Source organism: Pistacia vera, unplaced genomic scaffold, assembly GCF_008641045.1.
Source record: "Pistacia vera cultivar Batoury unplaced genomic scaffold, PisVer_v2 Contig106, whole genome shotgun sequence".
Taxonomy (NCBI): domain Eukaryota; kingdom Viridiplantae; phylum Streptophyta; class Magnoliopsida; order Sapindales; family Anacardiaceae; genus Pistacia; species Pistacia vera.
Genome location: NW_022195093.1, coordinates 182,360 through 198,703, shown reverse-complemented (window position 1 = coordinate 198,703; position 16,344 = coordinate 182,360).

Here is a 16,344-nt window from a genome sequence, read left to right as displayed (position 1 = left end):
TTTCTGCGGATGACTAAATATGCCCATCGTGAAGCAGCTGGATCTTGATTCGGTTCTGGATTGTCACAGAAATGCTTCAGGGAGCGGGATTTAGCAATCATGATGGGACGGCAGAAAGAGTTGATATAAAGAGGACGAGACTTCTCAGTAACGTGTACACTTTCGGTGTGAGTCTCAATTTCTAAAGTGGACCCGAGGAGTAAGTGGAAAAAGTCTCGGGTAGGTTTTGTGAGACGGCAGTAAAGACCGCAAAAGAGCATCTCAATAAGCATTTTCAGAACAAAGATAAAGGATAGCCTAAATAATTTTTGGGGATTGAAATTGTAAGATCTGCAACTGGAATTTCTCTCCGTCAATGCAATTACGTCTTAGATCTCACATCAGACTTTAGGTTATTAGCCTGTAAAACTATTTATGTTGAACAAAATTCCAAGCTGACTTCTCTAGAATACGATAATGGAGTATCATCTCTAGAGGTTGATCCAACTCTTAAAACCCTTCGCATTACCAAAGGCTGGGGGGTGGTCTAATTTATCTTACGATGACACAGGCAGATATCAACTATGCGGTTCATATTCTCAGCCAATTTATGCATCAACCAAGACAATCTCACATGGATGCAGCATTAAAGGTTCTAAAGTACTTGAAAGGATGCCCTGGGGTAGGACTTCTCTTGCCTCGAGATGGGAATCTTGATTTAACAACTTATTGTGATTCAGACTGGGCCATATGCCCTATGACAAGAAAATCACTCACCGAGTTTTACATCAAGCCTGGAGGATTGCTCATCTCTTAGAAAACAAAACAACAATTGATGGTTTCTCTTTCATTAGCAGAAGCAGAGTATAGAGCCATGCATGACCAAAACCACATGTGAAATCGCATGGATCCTTGGAATTCTAAGGGATCTAGAAGTTAAAATAAACGAGCCAGTCAACCTATACTATGACAACAAAACCGTAAATGATATTGCAGCAAATCTAGTTTTCCATAAAAGAACTAACCATATAGAGATCGACTATCATTTTGTTAGAGAAAAAGTTCAAGAGGGTATAATCAAAACCATGCACATTCGCACTGTAAAATAGCTCGCAAACATTTTTATAAAATCATTATGAAGTAGACAACATTCATATCTTCTTAGCAAGCTTAGAGTTTACAACATATACAAATCACAAGTTTGAGAGGGAGTGATGAAGACTACTTTGGTATGTTGCTATTCACTTTGAATATCAAATATTTAGTTCCTGATTTAGTGTGATTATCGGCTTTAAGGCACAAATTGTATTTCTTTGATTAACTCTTCCAACTCTATATAAATTAAGCACTGTACAGACACAAATATACAATAGAAAAATACAGAAAACATTATGTTCATTGTCTTCTTTTTGGCATACTCAAGCAGCATGGTGCGCCTCTCTTGCCTTTATCTTCAAACTGTGACAACAATGTAAATACTTTCATCAGGACTCGAATGGAACCCTGTCGAAATTTGCATTCTTTTGACATGACATTCCAATGCATAGCCAATGCAACGATCCATGATTGATGAGAAGAATTCTAACATAATCCTAAATTCAAGTACGAAATCCTCTATAGTCACCATCTCGTTGTATCGTTTTTGCAGACTTTCCCCCCACATAATTTAATAAGTATAATGGCAAAAGTAAATTTCTTCTCTTCAAGGCTTTTAACCTATTATAGATATCCATATAACGAGGATCAAAAACTAAATCCGGTTCAAATAAAGGGGAATCAAACACTAAATTTTAATTCGGTTCAAATAAAGTGAGATCACACTACAAAATCAGAAAATCCTGCATATCTTGGTCAAAGAATTCGGAACCAAGCCTCAAATAGTGGAATGTGTCATGCTTTTTCCCATGGTTTAGATAGAGCACAAGTTTGAGCAGCTTGATTAAAGTAAAGGAATGACAAGATGTGATCTAATATATGTTTTGGCAAATGAGATATCCTATCCACCCTCTCAATAGTCAGTACTCTCTTCCTCATTAGTCAAATTTACCTGAAACAATAAATCATATTTATATTCTGAACCAATTATTTGAAACAATATAGGGTGCGTTTGATTCAGAGAATGTTAGATTAATGGAAAATCAGATTACCTTGAAGATTTCTGGGAATCTTTAGGAAAATATGTTATTTAAATTATTAAATTGCCCGCTTTTTAATATTAATATAATATTATTTTTATTATTAATTATTGAATAATTTTTTTTAACCCCCAACATTTTAGATTTAGCTAAAACACCACAACTTATATAAAACTTTAATTTATAACAAAATCACCCTCACCACCCAAGCCATTGCCAACCATCGTTGGTTGCCGCCGAAAAATCATCGGGAGTCTCTGAAAATAGCCGAGAGTCGTTGGAAGGCTCCGGGAGGCTCCGATATGGCCGTTTATGGCCATATTGATGGCCAAAAACGGCCATATCAGAGTAGATCTAGCCGTTAACAGCCAAATCTATTCCAGCCAGAATAGATCTGGCAGTTAATGGCCAGATCCATGGCCGTTAATGACCATGTCTTCCCTAGAATTTTAAAACAAGGGCATTATTGTTCAAAATTTTTATTAATAAGGGATAAAATTGTAAAAAAAAAAAGATAACCAAGTAATCTTATAATACCTAAGAAAATGGATATTATAAAATTACCTTCAATATTACCAACAGTAACTACTATTAGTATTGAAATATTACCGGAATCTTATATAACTTGACAACCAAACGTGATAATCAAGCAATATAAGATGACATAACCTCAATAATCTTATATAACCCCCAACCAAACACCCCCATAGAGTAATATGAAATCAAGACAGAAAACACACACAAACCACAAACAGTAAAGAGAAAGAAAATACGCGTGATTTACCCTGATTCACCCAATTAACAAGTTACGTCTAGCAGAGTCAATATTATTACAATACTGTCTCACCTCTCTCATTACAATGAAAATAATTTGCTATCACTCTCATACAAGAGAAGAACATGTTTATATACTAGGTTTAAAAGAGAAATCTAATATTATGGGTGTGTTTGTTTTATTATTTTGCATAGGATTTTTGAAAAAGTTGAGTTGGGTGGTTATTACGAGGTAAGATTTAAAAATTAACAAAAACACCCCTTAGGTTTGTTAATTTAGTTAAACACCCCTACAATAAAACATTAAAAATTAACAAAAATACCCCCACCCACCCATTGAAAGCTAGCAGCCTACCACCACCACCGGAGGGTGGCCGAAAGTCACTGTAATGGCGCATGACCAGCTGGATCTAGCCAATCGTGCACCAAAATGGCCTTTTTCGGCCATATTCACCATAGATCTGGCCGAAAAAGGCTAGACCTAGTCATGTTTGGTCGTCAACGACAGTCAAAGATATGGTCAATGACAGTCATATCTTGGCTGTTGTTGATGATTAGCTACAGCCAAAGATCTGGCTATCAATAGCCAGATCTTTGGTCGTAGATCCGGCTTTTTCCGGCCAGATCCATCATGGATCTGGCCGAAAAAGACTAGATCAGTGCACTATCGGCCAAATCTAGATAATAGTGTGCCATTACGCCAAATTTCGGCCACTTCCGGTGGTGATGGCTGGAATCTGGCAAATGTGGGTAGGTGGGGGTGTTTTTGTCAATTTTTAAACTTTTTTGCTGGGGGTGTTTAGTTAAATTAACAAACTTTGGGGGTTTAAATAGCTAAATAGTATAGAATAGGATTTTCATAATAGGGGAATAAATATGTAAATAGAGAAACAAACACCCACCTTGTTGTAGTTCAAGAATTAACTATTAAGTGACATATCCCAAACGCGCTCTTAGTTTCTAGAAAGTTTCAAAATTTAAAAATATTTTTTATGTAAATAACAATGTATTATTCAAATATGAGACATCATCAAGCTTCCATTTAGTATTGGGATGCAGTTTAATAATTAATTCCATTTAGTACTTTAAAAAAGATTGATAGAGAAATGTGTCATCTTTATACTTAAAATTTGATAATATTAGATTCCAATAATAATAGTTATAGAGTACGATTATACGAACAAAATTAGCATATAAATTTAGTATAGAAAATTGATGTGATAAGAATAAACTAATTTGTAAATGTATTTAAGATTGAATTAGATTGGATGAATTGAACCAATAATATATTTGCATGATAAAATTTTATTATAATTCGTATGAGTGTTTTTTATAACATATTGAAACTTTGATTCTTTTCCACAGATGATCAATCCAATAGATTAATTATATTGGATATTTCAAACTTTAAATTCATTTTAATGGATTAGAATTATTATCTTTGTGGATTGGATTAGTTTTGATGCATTGAATTTATTGTACAATAAACATTCCCTTTTATCGTAACTTAGTTAGATTATATTTTACAATAATTACAGAAAGAAAATTAAAAATGATAATCTGTAAAGATAAGTAGTATAAGTTTTTTGTTGATCCAATTCACTTAATAGCAAGATGTAGGAAAAACACATAAACCTCACTTTTGGTTAATTCTGTTTTGAGTAGTGGAATTTTTGACTCGATGGTTTTGCATTCAATCAAAGCATCCACTAGGACAATGATAATAGGTTTAAAACATATACAAGGAGAGGTGAGCATGGGTAAAGGATAGAACCGAAATCAGCAGGTATCGACCAACCGGTTCCGGGTAGGAATCAAAACTGGTCCCATTAAGGTCCGGTTCCGATTCTGGAAAATTAGAATTGAGAATTCCCAGGTTCGGTTTTGGTTCTTGAAGCATTGGAACGGGAACCGGAATTGAGGTCTAGGTACTTGAGTAAGAAGGAGACTGAATTATTATTTTTGTAAACTGTTGGCAGTGTATTTGTAAGTTTTGGTGGGTGTATTTGTGTATATATATATATTAGATAAATAGATCATATGAAATTATTTCACTTCCAAATTAAAATCTTGTAACTATAAATTGTAATGTCATCACATGAACTAACTTCAAGGGTATTTATGTAATCATACAAGGTCAACTAAAAAAAGTCATAAGTAAAGAGTACTACTGTACTAGTATACTTACGAAATTGTAAGTAATAGGTATATGTGTCAATTAGTGAGAGATCCACCTATCCTTTCTGGAAATGAAATAAGAATAATCCTAGTACATAAAAGAGTGCATTGGATAGGGGTGTATAAGATAACGAGAGTAATCTTCATTTATTTTGCAAAATTTCGATGTTTGGTTTGTAAGTAATAAAATATTATGAGAATCTTTTATTGCAAATAGTATTTACTATTAGTAATGTGGGGAGTAATCTGATACTCTCTCCCACCCTTGGGATTAAAACATTATCGGAGTAATATGATTTTTATACCCATTTTTCCCTTAATTAAAAACTATTTCGGACACAATTGTCCTCAAATGTCTATCAAATAAGAATTACTCAGCCCCTTTACATTTGGGAAATTAGCAAAAACACCCCAACTATTAAAAAGTTTAAAAGTTAACAAAATACCCCTAACCATCCAAGACCACTACCGGCTGTGACTCACCACCGTCGGCCATCGGCATCAATTGCCATAATGGTGCACGATTGTCAGGATCTAGTCGGTCGTGCACCGGTAAGGCCTTTTTCGGTCATGGATCACAAAGCCATGGCTGAAAATGGCACGGTCAAATCTGTGGCTGTGAAACAGCCACATCTTTGGTGGTAAAATGGCCATAGATCTGGCCATTTTTCGCCAGCCCAAAAATGGCTTTGCCGGGTAAGGTCGGCCATATATGGCCAATCATGCGTCATGCCATCGACTGCCAACGGTGACCAGTGGTGGTGGCTGGCTACCAGCAGTGGCTTGGGATGGGTGGGGGTGATTTTGCTACAAATTAAAGTTTTATATGATTGGAGTATTTTAGAAAAATTTCAAATGTAGGGGGTTAAAAGAAAGGATTCAAAAAATAATAATAAAAAATACTACTATATTAATATTTAAAAAGAAAGGCAATTTAGTAATTAATATAACATACTCACCCATTTATCCTTCCGACCAAACATATTATTCACTAATTTATTCGAACCAATCAAACACATTTTATAAACATTCTTAGTAATCTTCAAGTGATTTTTCTTTCCATTAATATAATATTCCCTTATAATAAAATATTATTTGATCCAAACACTCTCAAAAGAAAATAATAAGATGAGTACAACTTTTTATATAAAAAAGATGACAAAATGGACTGTTTATATAGCAAATTATAGTATTTGTTCAAATTCATTGGCATCTAAAGCTAATTAGGTTTTTTAGTACATTAATACGTTTGATTTAAAGAAACTCTGAGAAATTATTTCAGATTCTCATCTCATTTATGACAATGTACCATATTTGTAAAGCCAAAAACATATTTATTTAATTGACTATTATCATTATTATTTTTCCTAAATAAAAAAAGAAAAAAAAGGGAAGTTATAGCTAGATTGTCAATAATGTATATCAATCCTCACCCTCACCATCATAAATTAAAAAAAAAAAAAAAAATGGAAAAAAATATTAATGCTAAAACCAAAAATGTAAAAAGGAGGTAATTTAAAATACCTCTTTTTGATCCAACTTAGGCTGCTTCTTCCTCCATCATCTTTCCTTCACCTACATTTTTTTTTTTTTTTTTGGGTGCCGAACACCTTGAACCCTAGTGCGTAACGCCAAACTGCACAAGGCATGAAGCCACCAAGGTAACAAGGAAGAGCGACAAGAGTATTCTCATTTGGCTCCCTTTTAAACTCATCTCAAGAGATTTTGATATCAATATTACAGTATTAATTAAGGGTAATTAAGGCAAGTATCATATTATATCACTAATTCAAAAGAGAAATTTGTTGTATTCATTATTGTTGTTTTGGTTTCTCTCATAAACTTTGTTAATTAAACCAACACTCAAATTATTTCTTTTTATACCATGATTTCATGATTTGAAATATTAGTTCTCTGTTATTGAGTGAAGATCCTCTCCTAATGTTATCAATAATACTCAACTTATATCTTGTTTGATCCTTCGATATTGTCATCTTGAATTAATTCCTTTTATACCAAAATTTCATAATTTAACCATCTCAAGTCTCAACCACTAGGAAAGATCAAAGATTGACACTTGAGTTTTACATAAAAATTTATATATTCCGAAATAAGCAATTTTCATTGCGCACCATGAGAAATGGAAGGTTAATCAAAACTAAATAAGAATTGTGTCTAATACATGTAACTTTATTTATTTATTATCACATTATTCGTTATTCTAATTGAATTAATTCACATTTATAATCTTTTTGTCTATTTGGAAATTTGTAGAACAAATCCATACAAGGGAGTTTAATGTTTTGATGGTTTGCCTAGCCTACAAATATGAAACAAAAATAAAACGATCTGCAGTAAGGAATTCATTTTATAACAATTTTTTTCATTTAAAAAAAAAAATTAAATAAGAAAGACATGAATTGGCACGAATATCAATCAATAAAAAAGTGAATTAGAAAAATTTTAGAAAATAAAATTGTGAAGGAAAGTAAATTTTCATATGAAGATTTTGTAATTATACATTTATTAAATTATAACATCCTTATAATAATAAAATTAGTTTAATCTCGCAATTATTATTATCAAAAGGTTTTATTGTATTTGTAAAACCAAAAATATATTTATGTAAGAGGTTGCGAACAAGCTGACCCGGACATCTCGATCATAAAAAAAACATATTTATATAATTAATTATTATAATTATTATTTTTCCTTTAAAAAATAAAAGAAAAGGAAATTATAACTAACTTGTCAACAATGTATGTCAATCCCCACCATCACTATTCATACATTAGAAAAAAAAAAAAAAATATTAATGTTGAAACACAAAAGGTTGCAAAAAATGTATATCAATCCTCATCATCACTATTCATACATAAAAGAAACGGAAAAATATATTAATGTTGAAACATAAAAGGTTACAAAAAAAAAAAAAAAGGTATTTTAGAATACCTCATTTTTTTTTTAATCTTCCTCTTCTTCTTCATCTCCTCCATTTTTTTTTTTTATTATTTTCTGGTGTGTCAACACTTGAACCTGGGACCTTAAGGCGCAAACCACAAGGTATGAACCACAAAGGTAGCAAGGTAAGTTGACATCAATTTTATTTGCCTTTATTTATTTGCAGACTTTACCAAACACAAAAAAGTTGGGACACCCACCAACTCAGCAATTAGCTACTTAGACCAATATACCCACTCCCAAGAATTTTGCTGTTAGTTTGGATGGAAGACTAGAGTTGACAAGCAAAATTACCAAGTTACCCTTGAATATTCCTCCACATTGTGTAATTACTATATGCCCATAGATATTTTATAATTTAGCTTTAGTTTGCTAACAATGACTCGTATACAAATTTTATCGCAGTTTTCTAACTACAATCCTTGTGAAATTCATATCCTCTTTTAATATGATCGATTATATTTCATGACTATTGACATTAATCCTTGAGTAATCATACCAAATGAGCTTATTTTTTTGACAGCTTGCTAGCCTATCATGAAACAAAAAGAAAATATTTTTTTAATACATTTGATTTAAAAGAAATTTGAGAAATTATTTTAGATTCTTATCTCATGTATGATAATATAACATATTTGTAAATCCAAAAACATATTTCTCTGATTAATCATTATTATTATTATTATTTTTCCTTAATTAAAAAAAAAAAGGAAGTTACAACTAGATTGTCAATAATGTATATCAATCCTCAACCTCACCATCATATATAAAAAAAATGGAAAAAATATTAATGTTGAAAAAAAAAAAAAAAAATATTGGAAGACAATTAAAGCAGATTCTCTTAAAATATCATTGTAAAATAAAAAATGAGGTATTTTATAATACCTCTTTTTTAATTAATCATCAATTCCATGTAAACCCATTAACTTCTCCTCTATAATATTTAGAAGGTGTCAAACCTTGAACCCGAGTGCTTGATGCTAAAGCACTAGGCATGAACCAACCAAGGTAACAAGATCGACGATTATTTTTTCATTTGGCTCCATTTTAAATCGATGAGATTGTGAAAGTATTATTTAAGAGTAAAGATACAATTAGTGCAGATTCTATTAAAATAGTATAAAAAAAGGAGGTAAAAATATTAATGCTCAAACAATTTTTTTTTTAAGATACAATTAATACAGATTCTGTATTAAAATATTATAATTATCTACTCTTTGAATCAATTAATTCCAAATACCAAATAATTATCTATTCAGTAGCAAGTTGTTTGTAGCCTGTCGAGGCGTTTTTTTTTTTTTTTTTTTTTTTTTTTTTTTTTTTTTTTTTTTTTTTTTTTTTTTTTCCAAAAAAAAAAAAAATTCCAAATACCAATTATAAGAAAAAAAATGTTAATCCAAAGTAAATAATGCTATTGCCTATCAACTAGAAATTAATGTTAATGCCATAATTTGGCTCTCTCTTTCTATGACATTTCTATTATAATTATTATTTTTCCTTAATAAAAAACTTATTTCTTTAATTAACTATTATAATTGTTATTTTTCCTTGATGAAAAAAAAAGTTACAACTAACTTGTAAAAAATGTATATCAATTCTCACCGTCACTATTCATGCACAGAAAAAAAATGGAAAAACATATAAATGTTAAAACACAAAAAGGTTAAAAAAAAGATGTAGTATGGTTAATGTTTTCAAATTGCAATCCTTGTGGAACTCAGATCCTCTCTTAATATGATTGATAATACTTCATGAATATCTGACTTTGATCCTTGAGCAATCATACCAAAGGAGCTTAATGTTTTGACGGCTTGCGAGCCTATTATGAAACAAAAAGAAAATGATATGTATTAATGCATTCATTTTATATCTCATTTTTCCACTTAATATTTTCTCTAAATTAGAAAAATATGAATTACCATTAACATTGATCTAGAAAAAAGGAAAAAAAATGAATGAAGATTTTGGATAGTTAAAATAGTGAAGGGCGCAAAAAGTGTTCTATCCATATTTGTTCAACTTACATCAAGAAAGATCTTGAAATGAAAAAAGAATAATCCCAATACATATGAGAAAATAACAAGATGATTGTATTAAGAAAGAGTTAACGGCTTTTTCCCACCCAAATAATGGCTTAATGACACTTTCCCACCCACAGACTTTAAAATACCACTTTATTACCCAAATTTATATTTTAGCGGTGAACAGAGAGCAAAATCGGTCCAAGCTATTGGGGCTTTTAAAGAGGGGAGGCTAATAAATCTTTTGGTGGTGGTAGGTTAGATTTTGGTGATTGGGAGTGATTGGAATTTACTTGGGAGGGGAGACTATGCAAACCCTAATCGCTTGATTTCCAATAATTGGTAAGGTTGGCAAGAGTAGGGTTTAAGGGGTTTTGGTGAGTGATGATCAGGGAAGAGAACGGTGGTGGTGTAGGGTCGCAACGATGCCGGAATTGGAAACAAAATATATATTTGGGTAATAAAGTAGTATTTTAAAAGTCTGTGGATGGGTAACTGTCATTAAGGTATTATTTGGGTGGGAAAAAGTTGTTTACTCATTAGGAAAAATACATTTTGTTATTTATAATATCAGATATGGTTTTGTTGTTTTGTATTAATGACTTTAATTACAATAATTGCTTTATATATCATCCATGGCCACAAACAAGTAACAACTAAACCTCACTCATATCTAAATCTCCCTTATATATACACATAGGATTAGCTTAATCTTTTGTACAAGAGCAAAGATGAAAAGCTTCTCAATCTTTGTCATTCTTTTCCTTGTTCTCTTTACCACTAAAGGTAGATTAATTTTCAATCTCAAATAATTTTGTTTTAAATAATGTCATAATCCTTTGATTAAGGAACTAATCTCATTATGCACTCTGTAATTCTTGTAGGTAATGAGCTACGTATGGTGGATGCTAAAACGTGTGGGGATATATTAAATCCTTTAAATGCTTGTGAGACACAATCTTGTATTGCAGCTTGCCAAGAGAAACATGGAGCCGAAGCTTAGGGGGCTTGCACTAACTTTAAACTTTATTGTCGTTGTACCTTCCGTTGTTAATTCTTATAATGTATCTATTAAGTCGCTCATAATGTATTACGCCTAATAATTAAGGATTTGAATAAGAGTGATGCTATTGACACTGTGATTATTTACATGAGAAACATTTTGTTGTGAAAAACACGAACAATTAAACACAACATCAGTTCTCATGCCCAAGGCGAAGGATGGAGCCAATGCTCAAGGGACTTGCCCACTAGGTTTCTCGTAATGAAGATGTTGCATCAATTATGGATATTGTTCCCACTTATCATCTAAAGGTGTTGTCAGATGTCGATTGTTTAGGCGTTGTCAGATGTCGATTGTTTTTCTTTCTTTGTAAAACATGCATTGGGAAGTAGAAATCTAAATGAGCAGCCACGTCTTAAAAAGATTGGTGAGGATGTAGTGAGAAAGTGTAAAGGTCTGCCTTTAGCGGCGAAGCAAATTGAATCCTAGTGATTGGGAAACTGTATCGACTAGGAAGATGTGGGATTTTCCAGATGATAGAAGTGGTATTTTTCCAGCTTTGAGGCTGAGCTACTATCATCTTCCTTCTTATTTGAAGAAATTGTTTGTTTGTTGCTTAATTTTTCCAAAAGATTATGAATTTGAGAAGGATGAGTTGATTTTGTTACGGATGGCTGAAGGTTTTCTTCAACACCAACAAGGAAAGAAACAAGAAGATGTGGGATGCTGTTATTTTAATGAATTACTAGCAAGGCCATTTTTTTAACAATCAAGCAGCAACAAAATGCGGTTTGTTATGCATGACCTTATAAATGATTTGGCTAAACATTTTGTAGATAAATTATAGTATAATTTGGATGGTAAGTTCGATAACGATGAGTTGGATACACTTCTTCAAAAAACTCGTCATGTGACATTCACTCGTAATACATATGACACCCTTCAAAGATTTAAGGTCTGCTACAAGATGAAGTCTTTAAGAACATTCATAGCACTACCAGTTCATACATCAGATTGGGTTGCATCTTGCTTCTTAAGTAACACTCTCCTTCATGATATGTTGCCAAAATTAAGATACTTAAAGTCCTTAAGTTTGAACGGCTATTGTGTTAGGCAGCTGCCAGATTTCATTGGTGCTTTGAAGCATTTAAGTTACCTTAATATATCTCACTCTAAAATTTATTTCTTACCTGAATCAGTAAGTAATCTTGTTAACTTACAAACATTGTGATTATGTGGTTGTACATAACTAAGGAAGTTGCCTTCAGGGATCAACAATCTAATGAACTTGTATTATCTTGATATTAGAAATACTAACTGTTTACAAGAGATGCCATCAGGGATATGTAATTTGACCACCCTATGAGCGTTGCCCAAATTTGTTGTGGGTGAAAAAAATCAACTCAGCCTTTGAGAGTTAAAAACCTTGTCAAATCTTGAAGGGGAGCTTTCTATTTTTGGATTGCATAATGTCATGGATGTAACAGATGCAAGGGTTGCCAATCTAGAGGAGAAGCATGGCCTTGATGAATTAGCTATGTAATGGAGCGACAACTTTAATAATTCACGACATGGACAAGATGAAATGTGTATCCTTAACTTCCTACAACCTGATAGAGGACTCAAAAAGGTTAAAATTTCACATTACGGTGATACAGATTTTCCATCTTGGATGGGGGATCTTTCTTTCACTAGTATGGTCTGCTTAAACTTATATAATTGTCGAAAAAGCTTGTCAATTCAATCACTTGGGAGACTACCTTCACTGAAAGAGTTGTATATCGAAGTCATGGATGGTGTAAAAACAGTGGATTTCCAGTTTTATGTAGGGGGTTTAGTTAAGCCTTTTCCTTCTTAGGAAATTCTATAGTTTAAGAATATGTTGCAATAGGAGAATTGGTGTTTTCCAGCTCGATTTAATGAAGGAATTGAAGAAATGTTTCCTCGTCTCCATCACCTTACTTTACAGAATTGTCCAAAGTTGATTGAGAAATTACCCAACCGAATTCCCTCCCTTGTGAAGCTTACTGTTTGTAAATGTCCGAAGTTGGAACGTTCATTTATAAGCCTTCCATCACTTATTGAACTGAACATTGATGGATGCAATAAGACAATGCTGAGGAGCTTGGTTGATCTCTCCTTTTTAACCAGTCTAAAAATAAGTAATATCTCAGAGCTTACATGCTTGTGGGAAGGATTTGTGTGGTGTAAGGACCTAAAATCGTGGCAGTTTGTAATTGCTCTGAACTGACATCATTGTGGACGCAAGGTTTTGAACCACCAAACATTGCTTCTATCGAGCATTCATTGACGCAAGGATGTTTCCAACTTGGCTTCAATTGTAATAACCTCGAAAAGCTGCCATATCCACTGCATGGCCTTAGGTCCATTATAGTTTTGCAAGTCGTCTCATGCCCAAAGCTTGAGTCATTTCCACATATGGGTTTCCTAACCATCTTGTACTAAAAGTTTGTCCAGATCTAAAGGTGTTGATTGATGAGGTTATGACAGGCTACAAATGTCTCCTTAAACACTTGGAGATTGAAGATTGTCCTTCTCTTGAATCCTTACCAGTAGGCAAGTTACCTACTCTTAAAAGGTTGAAAATCCATTATTGTACAAATCTACTATTTTTACCTGAGCTAATTAATCAAAATTGTAGCAGCAACTGCATGCCACAGCTTTAAAACTTGGAGATTGTTGGTTGTCCATCTCTCACATACTTCTCAGCTGACAAAACTTAATAGCCTGAAAATACTAAAGGTTTCAGACTGCCCGAAGTTGGAACCAGTTCTGTTGATGATGACTCAAAAAAAAAAAAAAATCATCACTCGAATATATTGGAATCTGGATGTGCACTTTGACAAGCTTACTCGATTCCTTGGATCTGAGTGGAAACTGCAAGGATTGGCCTCTCTTAGAGATTTCACCATTTGTGGTGTATATTCTCATGATATAAGATCCTTTCCAGATAGTGAATATTTGCTTCCAGGAACTCTTGTTTCTTGGATTGGAGCACTTGAGAATCTGGGAATCATATCTGTGGGACTCAAAGATCTCACCTTGCTTGAAAAGTTTGAGATTGCTAATTGCCCTAAGTTTCAGTCCTTTCCCTGGAAAACCCCCTGCTTCACTGGGGAAACTCCGTATCACAGGCTGTCCTCTTTTGAGCCAACAAGCTCGAAAGGGAAAGGAGCATGTTGGCACATGGTAGCTCACATTCCATGGATAGAGGTGGATGGTCAATGCATTTCATGAAAAAATTTGAGTATTGAAAATTCTCTTAGGCAAGTGCAAATCCAAAAGTCAATCCTTATTTTCAATAGGTAAATCGTTTTCCATGCACGGATTTTATTCTCATTACTAAATTTAGTTCTAAATTTTCTTTCTCCTTAAAACTGGACTTCTCTGCTACATATCTCAGTTTGCCATGATTGGAGTGGATTAGCTGAGCAAGCAATGATAGATTTATTTTAACTTTGTTTGGTGTGACTTTTGCCATAAGTTCTGTTGATCATGTTTACAAGTATGGCTGCTGTTTTGGCTGGATACGCAGTTTTGAACTCGACTTGAGCCTCTCCCTTTCTGTTGCTAGTAGAACTATGGTCAGTTCTTGGAGTGTGAACAGTAGAGGTGTTCAAAAATACCCCGCACCCGAACCCAAACCAAACTGAAAAAACTGGGTACTCGGATATTCGGTTCAGGTTATAATAGAAAGAAACCCTGATTTTCGGTTTGGGTACTGGTTCGACTATGCAAAAAACCGGCTATCCGAATCGAGCCGATTTTTGCCTAAAATTAAAATTGAAATCAAAATTGTGTATGGAACTAGTAACTCTTTTAACTGTTTCATTTGCTTCCAATTGAGATGGGCAGGTCTCTAATTTCCTTCTCAAACATTCCTCTGAAAATTTCTCACATACCCAGATCATTTCTTCCTTTCAATCACTCAAACCAGTGCCCATTTCTCAAATCCTATGACAAGTCCTCATCTGGCTATAAAAAAGTTTCGGTTTTGAGCATTGTTTTAAAACCCGACCCAGCCCGGCCAGTTGAACCGGGACCCGACAGCTTCAACGGGTTGGGTTTAACTTTTTCGATTCACCCCCAAACCCTAAGATTTGGGAGGATGATTGGCGAACAATCGACGACCAAAAGGTTAGGGCTTTTGAAGACTAAGGTCCGGTGAATGCAATGGTGGTGGCGGCGGCGTTGATTTCCAGTGAGTAAATCGACCGGAAATCGAAGAAACCTAGCAGCAACAACAATGAGATTTTTTTGACGATTGGCGAGGCTAACGGGGGTGGGTTGAGGTGGGTTTGGTCGGGAGGAACAAGGGAGTAACTCCTGGGTGATGGGGAGGTTTGTCGGCGTCGGCGTGGATGAGATCTGGCCGAAATCGAACCTATTTCGGCCAGATCTTGGGTAGATTTTAATGGAAATGGGCTCAGGGGAAGATTGGGATTGCATCTGGGGTGTCTCCGTTGCTGATCCATCTCTGGTCGATTTTCAGTTGGGGTGTGTTTGATAAAGTTCAAACATGTAGGGACTTGCAGGTAATTTTTAGGGGTGTATTTGTTGAGTTTTAAAATTTTTTGTCTGGTTAAACCGGTCAACCCGGGACCCGAAAACTTTGCTGGGTTTCACCCCGGGTTGGGTTTTAAAACATTGGTTTTGAGTACAAAACCGAGGAGAAAACTTTGTACAAAGGCTATGTTGTCGGAGACTTCTTATCGGAAAGAGTATCCTAAAATTGGTGCCAAATCCACTGGACTTATTCCTCCCAGCGAGCTCATTCAAGTTGTTGAGATTGTTGCGAAAACTGGTGCTGAGGTTTGGTTCATTTTCATTCGTCAATTTTTTGAATTACCCAGTCGGTGTTTTGGTTTTATTTTTTTATGTATCTTTGTTAGTGGTAATTTCATGGAGAAGCTGTAATGTAGAATTTGTGGAATTTGCTCTTTGTTTTTGGGGTTGATTGTTTTGTTAAATCAACAAGGTGGTTTGGTTTTTGAAGTCTGTAATATTTTGGATTGTGAAGTTTAGAGACTGGCTTTAGTATAAGAAGGAAATTCAATTCAAAAACCAGGTACCCGGTAACCAAACTGAAAATTCAGTTTGGTTCAAAATCGGGTCACCCTCAAATCGGTTCGGTTATTGGGAACCTTTATAGCCTGAACTGAATTTCCGGTTCGGGTACGCGGTTTTGAACACCTCTAGTGAACAGGTCAGAACAAAGTCACCATTGCACTCACGATATGTAATAATGCATTCATTTTATATCTCATTTTTC